The 2217-nt window shown below is 26.8% G+C and overlaps 1 long non-coding RNA gene across 1 annotated transcript; it reads left to right on the top strand.

Annotated features, from left to right (window-relative positions):
- The first annotated feature begins 1325 nt into the window (after positions 1–1325).
- On the top strand, positions 1326–1954 carry LOC131637086 (uncharacterized). The gene is made up of 3 exons (XR_009294272.1): positions 1326–1519; positions 1624–1744; positions 1882–1954. It is a non-coding gene; the product is annotated as an uncharacterized LOC131637086 (long non-coding RNA).
- Positions 1955–2217: the final 263 nt, after the last annotated feature.

Raw genomic sequence — 2217 nt, 5'->3', positions numbered from 1 at the left:
CTTTCTTAAACAAACTAAATTTTTCTGTGGATTTAGAATTGGCAGAAAATTCCGCAGGAATACCTGCGGATTTTTCTGCGGTTCTAATATTTCAAAAATAAAACGAAACTATAATGTAAAATCCGCAGGTAAATCCGCAGGAATGTTTCCTGCGGATTTTGCTGCGAAATTCTATTTTAATAAAACCAAACTATTATACAGAATCCGCAGGTAATTCCGCAGGAAACTTTCCTGCAGATTTTGCTGCAAAATTAACTATTTTCTTAAAATGATAGTAATTTTTGTCTATTTTTTTTTTAAAAATGAATCATTATATTTAATGGTTAATTATTTAATATTATTATATTAATTAATGTTTGTGAATTGTGTCATTTTTAAATTTGTTATCTTAATTTTTGACGAAATAAAAGGTATAAAAAATTTTAAAAATAAAATTAATAAAAGGTATTAAAAATTTTGAGAATGGGTATCAAATATTTTTTTATAATAATCAATTTTTTAAAAAAATTACATAAGTAACTCATATTTCAAAAATATTATCTCAATAACCCAAACATGGTTGACACTGTCAATTAATATGTTTTAAAATTATTTCTAAATTTCAAATTTAATCTTATTTATCAAATATACATTTTGTGTTACTGAAAATTATATTTGTTCAATTGTTAATTATTATAAAGTTTTAATTTTAGAAATCCTACTCTAATAATAATGATGTGTTATATGAAATTATATTGGAACTCTTGTTAAAATATCAAATTTTATATAGGATTTTAAAATTATAAATTAGTTTTACTATTTTTGGTAGCTTAAATTTTGACTTTGTGGTTGAGTTTGCTACAAGAGTGGGCGGGCTAAATACATTTTCAATTCAAGTTCACAAATTGAATATAAATTTTTATAATTTAATAATAAAATTATAAAATATGTGATAAAATTATAGCTAATTGAATATAAATAATAGCTAACATATATATATATATATATATATATATATATATATATATATATTTAATTTATTGATTGATAAAAAAATATTTATATGTTTAATTTTTTATTGTGAATTAAAATAAATGATGTTTTTTTAATTTATCTCTAGATAATTTTATTTAATTGTATATTTTAGTAGAAAGAGAATTTAATTAAATTAAATTATTTTAGTTTTATTATTATTAGTTTTTCTTAAACTATTTTATTTTATCATTTTTGCCTTAACATTTATTATTGATGTTACAAATTAAAATTAAAATATATTAACATAGAGAATAGATAAAGGAAAACCTAATCGTGTGTTCCAATCTTAACCTCTGTTTCTCTCTCTCGCCGTTGTGAATCGCTCCGGGGTTTCCAGCCACCAGAATGCTTCTGCATCTTCGTGAGTCCTCCGTCTCCGTCTATTCTCCATCGTGAGTCCTCTCCTTCGAATGCTTCTGCACCTTCGTGAATCATCTCCATCAAGCGCTTCGGCAACATCGTGAATCATCGTTATCGACTGTGTCACATCCATTTCGTTCATCGGGTTGTTTCACTTTCTATTGCGTGTTTTGTTACTCGGATTATAGTGTAAATACTTATTCTTCTCCCCTACTTCACTCCATTTTAACCCTGGGTTCTTTGTTTCAGAGTTGATAAATAGTAGATTCGATGTTGATGGTGATGAGGTTATCTAGACGAAACAGAGGACAGAAGGAAAAGATGATTGAAGACTTGATCCTTACATAATCCAATTGTGAGATGACAAGAGGTAAATAAAACCTAATATTTTCAAAGGTTTATTATAATCTGTATCTTGCACACATAGTGTTTGATAAAAGCTCTCAACCAAGTCCTTTCTTTTCTTTTGACACTAGATTTTTGTGTTGTTGTTATTATTTGTTTAAGGTGATGGTTGTTAGTTAACAGTAGTTTGTTTTGTTTGAAAAAAGAGAAAACTCATGTGAGGAAGGTGATGGTATGAGATATGGTTTACGTTACTAGCATACGCTTATGGTAGTTTTTGTCGGGTCATATTAGTTGCAAACTCAAAAAAAGGAATATTAGCATATAAATTGTTAATGAATATTAGCATATAAATTGTTATGGGTTTTGATTTGATTTTGCAGTTGGTTGATCTCATCTCAAGTCATCTGAGTTGTTTTCTACAAAGCATAATTCATCTCTGGTTGGACCTAATCTTGCTGTTCAAAGGCTCACTTCACCACTTCTTACAAAAAATCG

This window comes from Vicia villosa, unplaced genomic scaffold (assembly GCF_029867415.1).
Source record: "Vicia villosa cultivar HV-30 ecotype Madison, WI unplaced genomic scaffold, Vvil1.0 ctg.001911F_1_1, whole genome shotgun sequence".
Classification (NCBI taxonomy): domain Eukaryota; kingdom Viridiplantae; phylum Streptophyta; class Magnoliopsida; order Fabales; family Fabaceae; genus Vicia; species Vicia villosa.
The sequence above is the reverse complement of the archived record's forward strand: the minus strand, read 5'-3'. Positions and strand labels throughout refer to the sequence as shown.